At 38.1% G+C, this 19,159-nt stretch overlaps 1 protein-coding gene across 9 annotated transcripts in view; it reads left to right on the top strand.

The window, feature by feature from the left end:
• Enox2 (ecto-NOX disulfide-thiol exchanger 2) overlaps positions 1–19,159 on the top strand; it is a 343,811-nt gene that overhangs the window by 307,268 nt on the left and 17,384 nt on the right. The window lies entirely within an intron of this gene.

Genomic DNA, 19,159 nt, shown 5'->3' with positions numbered 1-19,159 from the left:
TCATCATAAACTATCATGAATGGAAAATTACCATGGAGAAGAACAGGATATCAACCAACAGACAATTTATTTTCTTCCAGGTAAACCATTCTAGACAATCTTAGGAGTTTGACTACAGAAAATAGTAGAAAAAAAACTGGGTCTAAAGTTAGAATATCTGAATTCTACTCAGAACTCTGTCCTTGATCTGGGAGGGACTTTTCTACACTAAGATGAGATTTAGTATTCACATTATAGAAACTATCTAGCTGGGATTTTGTGATAGCTAAATAAATTTATCCAGTCATTTAATAACCGTAACATGCTAATCACATGCAAAACATTAGAGATACAGTGGTTTACTGTCTTGCCATGAGGTATGGGTAAATATTGATTAAAATTAAAATCTGAATATATAATCACAGTACTGATAAATTTGGTGAAGTCAGAAGTCCTCTTCCCACTTGTTTGATCTTAAAATCTTCACTCCATCAACAGAAATTCTTAAGGAAAGACTACCACCAGGTCAGACTTTTAAAAGTCATTTATTACCTGTTACATCTGAATTTTCTCTATTTGTCCCATGCATTTAATTCTTAAACATACAGACTACTATTTTACTGAATATTTTGCAATCAGTGACTAGTTAGCATTTTTAGAATAGTGAACTACTTACTACAAACAAATACTATAAACCTATAGCCAAAATAAACAAGAATGTAATGATAATTAAGTTATTCATATTATTTAAGTGCTTAGTTTGTTTTATAGCAAATTAATTATAACTTGTAGGATCATCTCAACCTCATTATCTCCAGCATTGTGTATAGTGTTTATCCAGTGTTACAATAAATTAAATGCAACCGTAAGATTGAGCATCCACTTGATAAATTGTGGAGTTTGAGAAATTGTTCAGGGAGGAGAAGGATATGTGGGAAATTCATATTGAATGCACTTACTAGGGATATATAATTGCATTTTGCTTCTGTATCTCTTTTGAGTTAAAAGCTGCATTGGCTACTGCACAGAATCTTATTCGCTTAGAGACTGAAAACTCCCTGACAGATCATCTTGTAGCTATTTTCTTTTCTGTTCCACATGCCAGGATGCTGCTTTGTCAAATAAAGCTATCTACAATAGACTTAATGGAGCTTACCAAATAGCTTTTCTCCCAGAAGGTTTCAATTCATTTTAATTCAAGGACTTTTGTGCATTTTTCTTCCCCTCGATCGTATCTAATTCTGTTATCTCACTTCTGTAGTACTCAACTGCAGAAATCCTGCTCAGTGTGATCCAGTGAGAGTATCCTTGGTTTTTATCTAAATCATCTACGTGGTTTAACTATCACTTAGTTCCAATTAAAAGCTTAAGCAACTAGATATCAAAGTTGTTGTTTTTTCTTTCTATGCTTACAAGCCGTGAATTTCAGAAGCTTATAGTGTGCCCTGGTTATATTTTCCTTCCCAAAGGAAGTAAAACCAGTTACCTTTCCTTAGAGTGCCACAGAATTTCTGTTCTTCCAGAAACTATATTGGTCCATATTTGTGATACAGTACTTGAAGTCTCCATGTCATAGAAGAACGGACTGCTTTGCTCAGAGCAATAAAAAGGGAGAATCACATCCAAGCAAACCCTGGTATTGTGAAAGTGTTTCATTCTCTTGTTAATTATGATGAAAAGCACATATACCTACTAAGCAGCAGAACTACGAACAGCTGTTCTGTTTCTATACTGCTTTCTTCACTTATATTGGTGGATATCAGATTCGATATGCCTAAAATCATTTTCATTTCTCTTAAAAAAATTGAATTTCTGGACTGCAGAGTTTGACTCAGTAGGTCTTGAATGGAGTTTAGGAATTCACATTATATTAGATCTCCTAAGTGATTTAGATGCTGGTTTTCCATGGAGCACATTTTGAAAACATTCACTTAGGTAATTTTCCTTCATTGTCAAAATTTCCACTTTCCTTGGCATCCAATGTGTTTCCTTCTTCTCATCTTCTACCAGTGTATACCTATACCTATACTACACCTACAATACCTATACCTCACTTTTTTTCTTTTTTTCTTTAATTGACAGTTTCATATTTAAACATAGTGTTATTTTTTACTTGCAAGCAGGGAGAGTCAGAATGAGAATAGCCACGACAGTGCCTCTAGCCACTGTAAATGAATTCCAGATGCATGTGCCACTTTGTGCATCTGGCTTTGCATGAGTACTGAGGAATTGAACCTGAATCGTTCAGCTTTGCAGGCAAGCTCATTAACCACTGAGCAATTTCTCCAACCCAACATAATGTTATTTGACCAAAATACCCTCTCAATGCCTTCTTTTACCCTCTTCCTCCCTTCCACTGAGCTCCTTTCCAAATACTCCCACTTGTATTTTCATGACATTTTTGCCTGCTGTGGTTATTTCATTCAGGGGTCCCCCATAAACTTAAGTGTTCTGAATGCTAGCTTCCCAGTTTATGGAGATTTGGGAAATAACACCTCCAGGAGGCAGTGTATTGTTGGGGGTGGGCTTATGGGTGTTATAGCCAGCTCCCCCTTCCAGTGTTTGGCACACTTTCCTGTCGCTATTGCCCACCTTATGTTGGCAAAGGGGTGATGTCCACCCTCTGCTCATGCCATCGTTTCCTCCACCATTGTGGAGCTTCCCTTCAAGTCTATAAGCCAAAATAAACTTTTTTTTTTCCACCACAAGCTGCTCCTGGTTGGGCGATTTATGCCAGCAACGCAAACCTAACTGCAACACCTTCCTTTATCATCCATGTCTAAATGTTGATGAGCTCAGTATTGTAGAGGTCTTGTGAAGGCAGTGACAGCCACTGTCAGATCATGAATTAATTGCCATTTCATTCCAGAAGATAGGATCCCAAAGTACCTCTTTCTAACCTCTGACTCTCTTATATTCATTTCACCACCTCTTCCAATATATTATCAGAGCCTGGGAGTGCATGGTAAAGATGTATCACTTAACACTGAACATTCAACCATTGTTTATTCTCAGCACTGTAATGAGTTTTGAATCTCTCCAGTGGTCACCATTATCTTGAAAACAAAAGTTCTCTGACCAAGGGTGAGAGAAGCATTAGTCTGGTGGCATAAACATAATATTAGAGGACAACTTGATAGTGCCACATATGCTTTCAGTAAATCAACAATTGTAGCTTCCTCCAGAGTCTATTCAGTACTAAGTATGAATTCCTTCCCATAGAGAGGGTCTTAGATCCTGAAACAGTCATGTCATTATTGCACCAGTGGGCACTCCTTGCCTGGGTAGTCGGTTGCATAGCATACAAGGTGGATCCATAGTTGTATGAGCCTGTTGATGACTTTTCTCCCTCAGCAAGCTGTGTAGCACTTTCCAGCACTATGACAGCTAGTGAGGAGAGAGGAGGCTTCTAGCATTGTTCTATCTTGATTTTTCAGTGGTCTGCAATTGCCACTTGTGGTATATGTTCTCTCTCATATGCAAATTCTAACCTCAAATTTCTATATATGTGTGTAATTTGGGGTGAGAATCAATAGAGACCAAGAAGTTAATAAAGGAGCTATGATAGGGGTGGGGAAAGGCTTACAGGGAAGGAACAGTAAAAATATATAAGTAGAGGAATGGAATACTCAAAGCGGAAAGGTTAAAATGGGAGCACAGGAGGGGAACAAAGAAGAGAACAGGTAGAGGAAGGGAACCAAAATTAAAGACATTAAGAAAAAGCCATAGGGAAATTTCTTTATTAGTTAACTAATTAAAAATATGATTAAGGGGCTGGAGAGATGGCTTAGTGGTTAAGACACTTGCCTGCAAGGCCAAAGGACCCAGGTTCAACTCCCCAGGACCCAGATACACAAGGTGGCACATATTTTTGTTTGCAGTGGCTAGAGGCCCTGGCATGCCCATTCTCTCCGCCCCTTCAAATAAATAAATAAAATATATAATTAAGAAAAAAAGAAAGTTCAATTTTGGTCAGAAACTTCCTATGGGTGTGGATAATGCTACTTGCAGAGGCCATAGGTTGATACAGGAAAACCCCAGTGCCAGAGGTAGTATACTTCCCAGTAAGTTGGTCATGGATGCCTCTGAGACCACGGAATAATACCGGCTATTGCCAAGCTCTTGCTTGCCCATCAGAACTGGATAGTAAGTTCTATTATCTCAGTTTTAAAGAGTTTGACTCATTAACAAACACCATGTCCTGTAACATGATGGAAATAAATAAATATACAAATTCATGTGAAATATATTAAATACTACATGGTCCTAACCTACAAATTCCTGATTAGATTGCAGCAAACACAAGAAATATTAGTGTGGGGCTGGAGAGATGGCTTAGCAGTTAAGCGCTTGCCTGTGAAGCCTAAGGACCCCGGTTCAAGGCTCGGTTCCCCAGGACCCACGTTAGCCAGATGCACAAGGGGGCGCACGCATCTGGAGTTCGTTTGCAGTGGCTGGAAGCCCTGGCGCGCCCATTCTCAATCTCTCTCTCTCTCTCTCCCTGTCTCTTTCTCTCTCACTCTGTCACTCTCAAATAAATAAATAAATAAATGAACAAAAAAAAATTAAAAGAAATATTAGTGTGGACCAACGTTCTTACAGACAGAGACAATTGTTTTGGGCTTTGAAAGGTTAACAGGTTTAGATGTGAGGAGGAAAGATAACAAAACATTTTATTGGCATGGGTCAGTAGAAGGGCTAAGAGTAAAGATGGGAAAAGTATATGTACATATACATTAATATACACATATATATTTATGGAGATAAATGACTGAGTATACAAGATGAGTAAGCCCAAATCCTGGATGAGAATGCATGTCAGCGTTATAATTATCATAAGCAATATGACACCATAAAAATGTCAGATCATAGCAGTGCTATGATGAAAGCAATGTGAATTATATATTTTAGGCGATAATTTTGGAATAAGAGAGACCAGCCAGATGCTTTTATAGGCATAGAGATGTGAAATGAAGGCTGGGAGTAGAGTGATGGTAATGGAAACTGAGAAAATGACAGAAGAAAAGGAAGCAATGGAGAGTATAAGATTAAAGATACTAGGAATCATTTTTAGAGGAACAGGCTATAAACTCTTTAGTGTGAGACTGGGTATAGGTGATGAAGAAAAGTACAGGTCCTGGAATCAGTCTGTTTTTCTAGTCTTGGAGTTTGGGAGTCAGGTATATTTGTTCACTAGAGCTATAATAAAGTGCTGTAAACTTATAGGCCTACCAACCAGAGGTTTTTATTTTTTTAAACAGTGATTTATTACTTCATGGTTCTGAAGGCTAGGAGCACAAGATGAAGGTTTTAGCAGGGTTGGTTTGTTCTAAGTGCTGTGAGAGAAAATCCATTCTGTGCCTCTCCCCAAGCTCCTGATTATGTGCCATCAGTCTTCCATAGTGCACATGACATGCAGGTGCATTACCCTCATCTCTGACTTCATGTTCACAGGTACTTCTCACTATGTACATATTTGTCTCTGTGTCCAATTTTCTACTTTTTATAAAAATACATTGGTAGTTTGACTGAAATATAGACTCATGTGTTCTTTTTGGTCCCCAGCTAGTGACAGTTTGGAAGATGGTGCCTTGCTGGAGGAGGTGTGCCACTGGGGGCACACACTGAGGTTTATTACCCCATCTCTACTTTATGCTCACAAACTCACCCAATTTTGCTGCTATTTCCCAGTTGATATAATAAGATACAGTGCCCAGACTCTGCTGTATCATGCTTTGGCTGCCATGATGAAGCTTCCCCTTGAGATTGTAAGCTAAAATAAACCTTTTCCTCCCATGATCTAATTCCAGTTGGTGTTTTTCCAAGCAATGAAATGGCAAATGCTATAGAAAATTGGGACTGAGATGTGGGGCCATTACTGTAGTGAACCTGACCTTGTGGTTTTGAGTCTTGGGACTGGTTTATGGGAGGAATGTGGAAAGGTTTGGAAATTTGGAGTAAAGAATCTTGCCAGTGCTGTAAGCAGAGCTTGACATACCATTCAGGTAAAAGTGTGAAGGACCAAAATACAGAGAAAACTGTGGACTGTGGGGATTTGGCTTATGAGGTTTCAGAGGAAAATAGGACTTTGTTGGGACTGGGCTGGAAGCACTTTGTGATATTCTGGCTGCATTCTGTCCGTGTCCAATATAAAAGTAATGGATATATGTGTTTGGTGGAGGAAATGGGAAAAGAATCAGATTCCAGACACAGAGACCACAACAGCTTTACCTGCAATTGTCTTAACTTTGCTACCATGGAGAATGAACTAGCTGCTGTATATTTGGACAATGGAAGGAGTGATGATTCTGGGGGGAGGGGCTGATGGATGAATGCTGAAAGAGTTTTCTGATCCTCAAAGTTGGTTTTATTCCATACTTGCTTAACAAATTTGGTAGACCATCTGGTACTGGTTTTGGGAGGATGAAAAATATACTAAAGAGAGGTCAGTAAATACACATAGTTTTGGATGTGGCCACTGGAACTGTGTGTGGCAGGATTGAAGTCCTTGTATAGAGGCCCTGTGAGAACACATCATGGATCTGTGAAGATGAACTGTGGATTACAGTAGAGACCTCAGGATGTAGAGATGCCAGTACTACAAGACAGCCATCAAGGAAAGCTTCTGGCTAGGGTGGATCTACCTAGGCCACAAGCAGTATGGCTGGATGTGGGGGAACTCTTTAACTTTGAAGCATTTCATCATGGGTCCCAAGTAACAGACATGGATCTTCAGGATTTTCTGTTCACCCTACTTGTTTTCTGTTTGCATTCATTCTATCTTTCCTTGCTATGCCCTAATTACTCCTTTGTGAAATGGCAATGTTTACTCTATGCCATTATTGTTAGAAGTATATAAGTCATAGTTGTTTGAATGTATGGCCCCATAGACTCTGGCTTGCAACTTGAGTCTCCAGTGGGCAGAGCCCTGCTTGGGGAGAGAGAGGTATGTCAATGGGAGTGGATCTTAAGTCCAGCCCTATTAGTTGGGTTCAGAGCCAGTTTGGACCTCTAGCTGTTCTTGGTGCTGATTTCTTATGGTGCTGGTATTGGTCGTGATCTCTCCTTGGATGTGTGGAAGTGAGACAGCTTCTTCCACCATTGGTGGTGTTCTCTGGAATTTGTAAACCTGAAATAAGCTGTAACCCTATAAGCTGCTTTTGGTTCCATGATCAAGTCAAGATTGAGACTTGAATGTGGAACTAGAGAATATATTTCTACCTTTCACACAAATGAAGGACCATTTGGTCAAGTTTTTGTCACAGCAACATGAAACTGACTGCAATACTTGTGTTTTGATTCTACAGGGCCCACAGTTAAGAGATTGAACTTTTAAGCCGGGCGTGGTGACACACGTCTTTAATCCCAGCACTTGGGAGGCAGAGGTAGGAGGATTGCCGTGAGTTCAAGGCCACCCTGAGACTCCATAGTGAATTCCAGGTCAGCCTGGGCTGGAGTAAGACCCTACCTCGAAAAACTAAAAAAAAAAAAGAGAGAGAGAGAGAGAGCTTGAACTTTTGAACAGTGTTGGGATTGGTAAAGACTTTGAGGACTTTCAATGTTGGACTGAATGCATTTTTCATCATGAGATGACTGTGAGTCTTTGGGGGCCAGAGGTGGAATGTGGTGGTTTGAATGTGAAATGTCTCACATAGCCTTGTGTATTTTGAATGCTTTGTCCTCAGCTAGTGGCAGTTTGGGAGTTAAAGTGTTGCTGGAGGAGGTGTGCCACTGGGGGATGGACCTTGAAGTTTATTAGTCTAACCCCATTGGGTGTTCACTAGCTCTCTCACTCTAGTTGCTATCTCTTAGCTTATGTGACAAGATGTGATGTTCAACCTCTGCTCTGCCATGCATTTGCTGCCATGATGAAACTTCTCAAGACTGAGAGCTCAGATAATGTCTTTCCTCCCATAGTCTGCTTCTAATTAGGTGTTTTGTTACAGCAATGAGAAGACATCTGCTGCAGACACCAGTCATGTTGAGTTAGAGCCCATCCCAATAACCTCACTCTAACTTGGTTATATCAGTAAATATCCATTTCTAAACATAGACCCATTGTTAGAGTTTCAGCAGCTTGGTTAAGGGGAAGAACACAGTATAATCCATAGCAATAGAGCAGATAAAAATGAACTAATGAATGATTCTGACTCATCCAATATGAAACAAGGTACAGATGTATGTAATTAGGAAATAGGCAAGAAAGATGTGTATTCACATCAGACTTAAAGAAAGTAGAAGGAGTCAAAGATAGTGGTTTGTGGAAATGTTGGCTTATGGTCTGAGAATATGAATAAATGAGTATGACAGACAAATAAAAGAATCAAGAATGAAGGTACTACCAAGTTTAGCTGGCTACCCATAGTAAAGGTAGAGGAAAGAAGAGTTAACATAAGAGTTAGAAAATGGGGCTGGAAGGATCGCTCACTGGTTAAATGTGCTTGCTTGTAAAGTTTGACAGCCTGGTTTTGATTCCCCAGTACCCACATAAAGCCAGATGCACAAAATGATGTATAGGTCTAAAGTTCATTTGCAGTGGCAAGGAGCCCTGGTGCATCTATTCTCATTTTCCTCTTCTCTTCTCTTCTCTCCTCTCTCCTGTCCCCTCTCTCCTCCCCTCTCCTCTCTCTCTCTCCCCACCCTTGCAAATGAATAATAAAATTTTTTAAAAGAATTACATAATTTTCTGAGCCCATCAACATTTTGACATGGAAGATGGAAAGGGATAAAAGGAATGAGGCAACAAAACAAAAGAAGAACTACTTAGACAAGAATTCTCTTTGGAATGAGGGTGGTGGAGAGGGGACAAAAGAGGATAATGGGCCAGAAATATCATGAAATTACAGTATATCCACATATTTAAATTCTCAATTAAAAAAGAAAACAAGAAAAATCAATGCCTACCAAATCAGAGAGCCAGAGTCCCAGAGGCCACCAACACCTCATCACTGAAGCAGACCAAAAATGAACCCAACATGGCTCAGGGAAATTTTGTGGAAGAAGGGGCAGAAAGAATGTCAGAGCCACACATTTGGTCATGATATGTAGAGACATCTATCGTACCAATAACTGTGGGCTAACCCCACAATGCACAATCCATATGCCTCAACAAGGAGGGGCCAGTGGAGAGGGGGTAGGTCACAGATGAGCCTAATAATGGTACCAAACTGCCTGTACTTGCAGAATAGAAAACTAATAATAAAAAAAAGAAAACAAGCAGTCTAAGAGGCTCAAAGAAAACTAGAAAACAATTAGGCTGTAGAAAACAAGAGAGATATTAAAGAAGTAGAGAATTCTCAACATTATTAGATATTACAAAGAAGATAGAAATTAAGAGAATCAGTACTGACCAAGCAATATATGTTAATAGAAATATGGAGAAATGGGCTACTGTTCAATTAATAAGAAAATACACAAAGTTGTCAGAAAATTGAGTATTAAACAATATCATCATCATCGTTGTTATTATCTTAGCAGTGCTAGGGATCAAACTTAGGGCCTCATGCATGTCAAACTACATAGTCTATCATTGAGCTAGATCTCCAGTCCAAATATATGGATTATAAATGACAACTAGAATTTATAACAAAGTTAAAATTAGGCCTTTTGTTGTTGCCCTTTGTTGTTTGGTTTCGGTAGCAGGAGGAGATTTGGGTCTTGCTTTATAATCCAGACTGGCTTGTAGCTCACGTTGTATCTCAGGTTCACTTTGGATTTATAGCAATCCTCATGCTCCTACCGCGCCAGTCCTGGGATTACAAGTGTGTGCTTTTAAGTTTTTTTTTTCTTCAGTGTAAGGGAAGGAAGTCATGAGGCATACTAGGCTGAAAATACTAAGAGATGCATGGAGTCCTTATGGGTAATTACAGAAGGCAAGTTTATAAAACAAAGAATGAAAAACAATCCAAACTCAGGTGTTTACTTTATAAAGAATACACCCTTATTCCTCTGATATAAGAGAGGAGAAGTTAAAAGTATGTGTAGCCAGACTTCTCCATATAGTACAAGACTGATCATCTATTGATTACATAAGTTATTTGTAAATGAGACCATGAAGAGAAGGGGATAGATCTGTAGTACATGCTATGAGTAATATGGAAGGGAAAAAGTAATGAGAGTTGAAAGACCTATAGCAAGGGCCAATCTGAGTCTATTAATCTAGCTACCTAGGTTAATGGATCCTGTAAGAGTAGTTTGAGGCACAGGAGAAGGAGAAGAGAAAGATGAAGCATATGAGCATGATTTAGGGATTAGCATGGTAAGCAGAGACATGGAGAAGGCTAGGAGATTATGGTGTGCTGAGAAGGTTACAGTGAAGACTCTTTTAGCCAGAAAACAATTAATGGCCTGGGGGAAGTTGGCCATTTAGATCCTAGTAAGGAAAGAACAGTCATAGGGTGGTTAGGGGCAGTGAGGTAACTAGCCACTGAAAACTGTTTAACAGAGGATTATAGAAATCTCAGAGGGAAACCATGAGGTCCCAGATACATCCATAATGATAAAAGCATGAACATGGTGGAGATAGTGACATGTAGAGTCAAAGAAGCAAGGCTTTCTGAGGTCAAGGAATCCACTTGAGATTTTTGCTTGACCACCTTGCAGACACCACTATAGGTTGTATCATATAATCTCCCTTTATATCTACTCTGTTCTTTGGAGAATTTCTTGTTTGTGAGTTGACAGCCATCAACCCTTTTTTTCTGAGCCTTGAGAGAAATGAATGTTACATATTCTTTCTTCTATAATTATTCAAAAATTTTAATAAATCCTGTAATGAGATTTTCTAAGAGTAGCCAATTTGCTGAGTATGCTTCTATTATTTGTTTCTTTCCTTTGCACCACTGAAGAAATGTAGGCATTCATATTTTGAATAACAAAATCCATTGAGATCTTTCATTGTACATATTTGGGAATTTATTCTTTGTGGTACTTCTGGTAGAAAGCATTCACAACTGCCTTCATACTTTCATATTGCCATGATGAACTGTCAGCCCACAGATTTGAGGAGCAATTGGCATAAAGACAAATATTTTCCCACATAGGAAAATACTCAAAAAGACAAGCTGAACACTAATGATGGCAGGGTATGAATACATTCACTGTGCTATGCTCTTTAGTATCAGGACCAATGGGCTCACCTACTCAAACATATTATTAAAAGGTAATATTGAACTTTTCAGTGTTCTGGCAATGTACAAAAGACTCCCAACTTCAGAAACAGGCCCAATTAATATTAAATCTGTGAAAGAAAAGACTCAGTGTCCTCATTAAAATGACAAAAAAACCTTCATTTCAGAGTGTGGGAAATACACTTTGTAAGGAAGGTCCGCTCAGTTGCATTATAGGTTATCATAACAATTTTTTGAAGGGGAGGGCATTAGTGACAAGTCTAAAAAGGTTATTATCTGCTCCCACTTGGCTACATCTATCCATTCATGTGCATCAGCATGCCCTTTCCCCCAAGCACAACACAAACACTCACCCCTCCTCATTTTCTCAAAGAGCAATTTTTTTTGCATTAAAACTGGAGAATATGCCTCTAACCATTCTCCTGAATTTTTGCCCTTTACTCAGCCATGTGTCTGCATGTGACATGTTAGAACACGAGAACAATCACCAGACTGTAATACACAAAGAAACAAAAGGAGGTTAATGAAATATTACAATATTTTATTGAGCATGTGAACCACCAAAGGACAATAATTCAAACGAAAGTAGAAATATATAACTGCCTGTCTTAGAAATCACTTAATTTACAGAGGAATCATCTGTATGCTATGCAGCTAAACTCCAGCTTGAGATGTTGTCCTTGGTAGTGACCCAGCAACAAACCACATATTTCTTCCTCTCTTTGGCAGACAGTTAATGTCCCTATTCCTACAGAGTTTTGTATGTACAATCTTTGTAACTTGTAGCATCTTTATTTGTGCTGTGATTGCCTGATGAAAAGTATCCCATTCACTTGGCAATGGCAAGGGTAGATAATATATAGAATGCTGGGAATCCAAGTCTCTGTATAATTGGCTTTCTCTTTAAAGACAAAAAAAAATCTGTGTGATTACAGAAAGAATTAAAACTGGCAATAAAAAAACAAAGATAAAATGAATGTGACTTACTAAAGATCTATAGTTTTAAAACTTAAATGTGACATTGAAACTTGCCATACTGAGAATTGTTTGGCCATTCATTGAAAACAAATGTGGACTATAGGGCTGGGAAGATGGCTCACTGGTTAATGTCACTTGCTTAAAAATATCAAATCTAAAACCCCTCCATATTACAGTGCCACTCTCTGCTTTGGGTGGATAGTCTCACTACTATAGCCTACATCAGTCTCTAGTAATAAAATGAACACTGTTAGGTTGAAAACATTGGATTAGCCCAGTTCTTCCTAAAGCCAAGTTCCTTGTAGTAAGGAAAATGTATTACACTCTGCATTACTCATCTTTCTTGTTGCCCCAAAATACCTGACAAAAGCAATTTAAGGAAGAAAGGACTTATTTCAGCTTGCAGGTCAAGGTTGCAGTCCTCTATATTAGGGAAAGCATAGTATCAAAAGCATGAAGTTGCTGGTCACATTGCATCTGCAATCAAGAAGTAGATAAAACAAAGAATACTACTGCTTGGCTTGTATTCTTTTTATGCAGTCCAGGACCCCCAACCCATGGAATGGTGCTACCCACAATTAAGGTGGGCCTTCCCATCTCAATTAACCTAAACAAGAAAAATTTCACACAGAAATGCCCAGAGATTTGTTCCCATGGCAGTTCTAAGTTCTGTCGAGTTGACAACTAAGGTTAACTTTCACATTCAGAAGCCAGGAATGGTGGCACATGACTGTAATCCCAGAACTTGGGAGGTGGAGGCAGGAGGATCATCAGTTTAAGGTCATTCTCAGCTACAAAACATGTTCCAGGCTAGCCTGTACCCTGTCTCAAAATAAAAACATTACAAATAGAATTCCCTTTTATATTTAATCACTGTAAACCATAATTTCTTTCTATCCTTACATAGAGGATGAATCTTGTCTTGAAAAATCCTTTCTAAATCTCTTTATTCTATCAGTTTATATATATAATTTGCAAATAAAGATGGAGAAAGAGAGAAAGACAATAGGCACACCAGGGACTCCAGCCTCTGCAAATGAACCTCAGATGCATGTGTCCCTTTTGTGCATCTGGCTTTATTTGGGTACTGGGGAATCTAACTCAGGTCGTCAGGTTTTGCAGGCAAGTGCCTTAACCACTGAGCCATCTCTCCAGCCCTATCCGACCATCTTTAAGGAAGTGAGTATATATTCCAGTCCATGGTTTCAGAGGCTTCAGACCATCATGGTACAAAGAATATGGCAGAGCAGTTCACATAATGGTAGACAAGAATCAGACAGGAAAGGACCATATGAACTGTGGATTTCTCCATTTTCCCCTTTTCTCCATGTAGGCTGTTAGCCTACAGGTTACTGCCGTCTCCATTAAAAGCATGACTTCCTCTCTGAATTATTTCTTTCTGGAAAAACCCTCACAGACACACTCAGAGGTGCGTTTTACTAATCTCCCAGGTACTTCTGAATCCAATCAAGTTGACAGTGAAAATTAGCCATCACAGATGTACCCCCTTGAGAGCCTAATCATCTCCTTCAACCATAAGATTACACCCTGGGCCACTACACGTCCCATGTCCATCTCATAATGAAAAGTGCACTCAGTATATCTCCAAGAGTCCCCATAAGCTTAACAATTATAACAATTTTTAAAGTCCAAGTATAAAAATCTTTGAGACTCAGCAAATTTAGCTGGGTACCCCTGTAAAAATCAAAATACACACAGAGAAAGAGAGAGAGAGGAAGAAGAAGGAGGGGGAAGAAGAGGAGGAAAAGAGAGAAAATAAATATTTCCATACCAAAAGGGTGGAATGGGATCATAGGAAGAATGGAGCCAAAACAGCAAAATCCAGCAGGACAAACATTAAATCCTATTACTCCATGTCCATTATCTGGTGACATGTTGGTATAACATGAGTTCCTAAGCCCTTTGTTGTAGTTAACTTTGACCAGAAGCAGCTTGGGGGAGGAAAGGGTTTATTTTGACTTACAGTCTCAGTGGAAGCTTCATGATGGCAGGGGAAAGCATGCCATGAGCAGATGCTGGACATTACCTCCTTGCTACAGCAGGTGGAAAACGGCAGCAGGAAAGTGAGCTAAATTCTGGCAAGGGAGCTAGTTATAACACCCCTAACAATATACCTCCTCTAACAAGGCTCTACCTCTCAAATTACTGTCAGCTGGGAAGCAAGCATTGAGAACACATGAGTTTATGGGGGACACCTGTCTCAAACCACCACAATGTTGTAGCCCACCCCTTTTGCCATCTACGCCATTTACAGCCCGCATGGTCTCTATCCTAGGTTGGCTCTGCTCATTACATGTGACTTTCCTAAGCAAATATTCCAGTTTCTTGAGATCACTAACATCCTGCAGTGTCTGCTACATCTTCATCTTAACTCTCCTAACATCAAACATTGCCTTTCCAGTGGCTTCCTATAGCAATCCTGCCATACAGTGCCTGGCCTCAAAGGATTCCCTTTGAAATCTAAGTCGGCCCTGTCACTTATAAAATATAATCCTAATTTCTGATTTCTTTTACTTTCTCCTATCCAAAGCCTCACTAAGTTGGCTGAGAAAATCTACATCATGGTCTAGTTCCCTCTCATCTTACTTATACGTTTAATATGCAAATTCGTAATTTTGATCCAATTTTAAAATATCTGTTTCTAGCTATAATGTTCTGTTAGTAATCAAAAAAAGGTGGGATGAGACTGTAGCTCAACGTTGGAGCTCTTGTATAACATATGCAAAGCCTTGGGTTTGATCTCTAGCACCATAAAAAGAAACATGTTTCTATTAATAAAGTGAGTAAATAATAGAAATTAGTGGAATTACATATTTTACCATAGTCATAAGTCTGGAATATAGAATACTCAATAAATGTTCCCAGCTTTAATGAAAATCCTCTAAATGTTTTAAAATAAGCTTTATAATTTTGACATCAAAAATCTGTAGAAACTCTGGGCTGAAGATACAGCTTAGCAGTTAAGGTGCTTGTCTCACAAAGCCTAAGAATGCTTGCTTGAAACTCCATATCCCACAAAGCCAGGCACCAAAGTGACACAAGTGTGCCATGTCACACATATGCACAAGGAGGACACACACATTTGGAGTTCATTAACAAAGGCTGAAAGGCCCTGGCATGCCCATTCTCTCTCCCCCCTCTCTCCCTCTCTTTCTCTCTTTCAAAAAAAAAATAAATTTAAAAAGTTAAAATGTGTAGAAACTCATAATAATGAAACTTAAATTAGGTTTCCTTATGTGTCTTCATTTTTATTAATAAATTTTATTTTAGAGCCCTTTTTGGTTCACAACAAAATTGGACACAAAGTAGAGACTTCCTATATAGTACTTGTACCTATAGAGGAAGTTACCCCCACCATCAACCTCTCCTATGAGAGCAGTGCATTTGTTTCAATCATTAAACCTTCATTGACATATTACTCACCTAAAGCCCACCAGGGTTCACTCTGGCCTTGTATATTCTGTGGGTTATGATAGAAGATATGATATGTAACCTCCAAATGTCATACAAAATAGTTTCACTGCCCTATAACTCATTTGTTCTTGACTTGTTCTTTATTCCTTCTTACTAGCCATTGTCAGCCACTAATCTTTTTGCTATCTCCACAATGTTGCTTTTTTCCCCAAAATATTATCAAATTGATATCAACTAGTTGTAACCTTTCAAGGGGGCTTCTTTCACTTAATACCATAGCTTTAGGTGCCCTTTGTCTCTTTTCATGGTTTGATGATTCCTTTTTAAATAGAAAACAACATTGAACAGTACTCCATTGTCATGATATATCACAGCTCATTTATCCACTCATCTACTAAAGAAGTCTTTGTTTTGCTTTCAAGTTTTGGCAATTATGAATAAAGGTGCTATAAACATGCAGGCTCTTGGGGACACATTAAATTTCATTTCATCTGAGTAAATGCCAAAAAGCACAACTGCTAGAATTTATGATGAGAGCATATTTAGCTTTGTAAGAAAGTGCCAAATTGCTTACCAACGTATGATTTAATTTGTTTAATTTCTTTTTTTTTCTAGTTTCCTAAGGTAACAACTTTCAGAAGTACTTTGAGATCATTCTCCATCTCATATATATGCATTCATTGCTAAAAATTTCCCAGTAACACCACTTTCACTCACCTCACAGATTTGAACAAGTTGAGTTTTCATTTTCATGTCGTTTATAATACTTATAAACTTTTTAAATGACTATTTTCATACATGTGCATAGTGTCTTTTGATCATAGTCCCCTTCCATTACCTTCTTTCTCCTCTGCACCATCCCCCCTTTTACTTTGATATTTGTTCTTTTTACCCTCCACTTTTAAAATACTTTTTCATCTCTCTTGATATTGCTGATTTGACTCATGTTTTATTTAGAAATAACTTGGTCAACCTCAAAGTGTTTGAAAATTTTTCTTTCCATTGTAAATTTCCAGTTTAATTCTATCAATGTCTGAGAACATGCATTATATAATTTCCATACTTTAAAAAAAAAAAACACTTAGTGGGCTGGAGAAATTGCTTTGTGGTTAAGCTCTTGCCTGAGAAGCCTAAGGACTCTGGTTCAAGGCTCAAATCCCCAGGACCCACGTAAGCCAGATGCACAAGGGGAGGCACATGCATCTGAAGTTCGTTTGCAGTGTCTGGAGGCCCTTGTGTGCCCATTCTCTCTCTCTGCCTCTTTCTCTGTCACTCTCAAATAAATAAATCTTAAAAAAAAAAAAACACTTTGTGTATGTCATGGCCTATAATGTGGACTCTCTTAGTAAAAGTTCCATGTGTGTAGGAAAATGTGTAATTTTCTATTGTTGAGTAAAATGGTCTACAGACGTTGATTATATCCACTTGAGTGATAGAGGTGTTGAGTTCAACTATGTCCTTACTGATTTTCTGCTTTCTGAACTTACTCATTTCTTAAGGAGGCTTTTTAGCAGATTCTTTTTCTCCTTGAAGTTCTGTCAGTTGTTGCCTCACATATTAACATATCAAGGATGGTTATGTCTTCTTGGGATAGTAATCTCTTTTACATTATGTAACACTTGCCTTCATCCCTAATACCTTTCCTTCGACTTTTAATTTTCATTAGAATGGTAGGTATATAATGGGCTGGAGAGATGACTCGGTGGTTAAAGTGCTTGTCTCCAATGCCTAATGACCTGGGTTCATTTCCCCAGTACCCATGTAAAGCCAGATGCATGAAGTGGTACATGCATCTGGAGTTCGTCTGCAGTGGCTAGAGACCCTAGCATGCCCATTTTGTGTGTCTTCCTCTCCCCTCTCTCTGTCTCTGCTTGCAAATAAATAAAACATTTTTTCAAAGGATGGCATATCTATATCTGTTTACTTTTCATACATATACATCCTTAATATTAAAAGTGTATGTCCTATGGGTCTTAGCAGGTTTTGTTGTTGTTTTTGTTTTCTGAACTAGCTATATAGACCTGACTTGCCTTGAACTTGCAGTAGCCTTCCTGCCTCTCTCTTCTGATTGCTGGGCTCACAAACCAAATCACATATAGTGAGGGTCTTGATTTTAAACCCACTCTGATGATAACCTCTGCATTTTAATTTACATACTTAGAGCAATGACATGTAATGTGATTTTCTATGTAACTGGCTAAATGCCTATCATATTTGCTGTTTTTACTTTGGTTGTTGTTGTTCTTTCTTCCTAATTTATCTTCCATACTTTTTCTTACATAGTTTAAATTGCCCATTTCATGTTCTTTAACCTCTTTTCTTAGCATATCAATTATGCTTCTTTTATATAGGGTTATTAGTCTTAGAGTTTGCATTGGATGTTTAAAAAATCCAAGACCACATTATAGCAGCACAGTACCACTTCATGGGCAGCATAAGTACATTATAAGAACAAAATAATCCCAGGCATTCTCCCCCACCCCTTGGATCATTGCTGTCATTCATTTCACAGAAGCATGCATAGTTGAATGCAGTATCACTGATGTTATTTGGAACCATTATATGCTAGATCACTTAAAAATAAGAAAAAAATAAACATTTTTATTTTGCCTTCATTTATTAACCTTTCGTATCCTTCCTTTATGTATATTAAAATTCTGAGTTATATCATTTTCCTTTACTCTATACAATGTCTTTTAACATTTCTTCTAAGGCACGTTTATTGGAAAATATCTATCTAACAAAATCTTCTTTCTCCTTACTGCACTTTTGAATTATATCTAAACAAGTACAGAATTCTAGGTTAATAGGTTTTTTTCTCTTAAATATTTTACCATTTTATCACATTCTTTTCTGGTTGATAAGGCTTCTGAAAAAATATATGTAATATTTATATTTACCCCTCTATAAGTAAAGCGTTATTTTCTTCTGGCTTCTTTAAAGACTTTATTTTTATTTGCTAAACTATGAGTATTATAATACTTAGATGAAGGTTTGGGGACTTTTACTTGCTTAATGGTTTCTGAGCTTCCTGGATTTATACTTTAGTGTATGGCACTGATTTAGGGAAATTTGTACTGTTATGGATTCAAGTGTTGCTTATATTTTCCTCTCCTTCTGGTTTTTCTAGTATACATGCTTACACTTATGTGATTATACCTAAGTTCTTTAATAATCTATTATTTTTCATTTTGTTATTTTTTTTCTCCATGCTTTTGTTATGGTTGGGATGTTTTTGTCCCTCACAATTCAAATGCTAAAGAAAATTCACTACTGTAATAGTGTGAGGATGTGGGGTCTGGGGCAGGTGCTTTGTACTTTTGAAAGAGGCTGCAGAGAGAGCTGCCTTGCCCCTTCCTGGTGACACAGGAGGTATCATCTGTGGACCAGGATTCACAGACATAAAACTGCTAATGTCTTGATCTTATACTTGCAAGCTTCCAAAACATTAAGAAATAAATTTCTATTGAGTATAAGCTATTCAGTCTATGGTATTTTCTATACCATCCCAAATAGAGTAAGGCAAGTTTTATTCTTCAAAAAACTCTAATTATAGCCTCCAACTCAAAGATTTTCAACCATATCCCAATCTAGTAATGTCTGCTCAAAGGCATTGTGCCTTTCTATTATATTTATAG

Source organism: Jaculus jaculus, chromosome X (assembly GCF_020740685.1).
Source record: "Jaculus jaculus isolate mJacJac1 chromosome X, mJacJac1.mat.Y.cur, whole genome shotgun sequence".
NCBI lineage: Eukaryota > Metazoa > Chordata > Mammalia > Rodentia > Dipodidae > Jaculus > Jaculus jaculus.
This window is presented reverse-complemented; position numbering and strand designations above follow the sequence as displayed.